The sequence below is a fragment of the Myotis davidii genome, unplaced genomic scaffold (assembly GCF_000327345.1).
Source record: "Myotis davidii unplaced genomic scaffold, ASM32734v1 scaffold434, whole genome shotgun sequence".
Taxonomy (NCBI): Eukaryota; Metazoa; Chordata; class Mammalia; order Chiroptera; family Vespertilionidae; genus Myotis; species Myotis davidii.
The window spans coordinates 133,472-133,844 of record NW_006285790.1 but is presented as its reverse complement, the minus strand read 5'-3'; the positions used below and the strand labels follow the sequence as shown (position 1 = coordinate 133,844).

The following is a 373-nucleotide window of genomic DNA, read 5'->3' as shown; positions in this document are numbered from 1 at the left end:
AGTTGGATAGATGATAGATAGATAGATAGATAGATAGATAGATAGATAGATGGATAGATAGATAGATAGATGGATAGATAGATGGATAGATAGATAGATAGATGGATAGATAGATAGATGGATACATAGACAGATAGATGTATAGATAGATGATGGATAGATGATGGGTGAGAGACTGGATGAATGGTAGATGGATGGATAGATGGATGGATGGAAGATGGATGGAAGATGGATGGATGGATGGATGAATGGAAGATAGATAATGGGTGGATGGATAGATCATGGATGGAAGATGGATGGATGATGAATGGATGGAGAGAGGGGGGGGATCACCCATGGGGGCAGGGGGGAGTGGGTGAGAAAAAATAGCCAA

General features: G+C 40.8%; 1 protein-coding gene across 1 annotated transcript in view; it reads right to left on the bottom strand.

Annotated features, from left to right (window-relative positions):
- The window catches only part of LOC102758437 (arylsulfatase D), a 15,439-nt gene that overhangs the window by 3,066 nt on the left and 12,000 nt on the right, over nt 1–373 (bottom strand). The gene's annotated exons all lie outside the window — the stretch shown is intronic.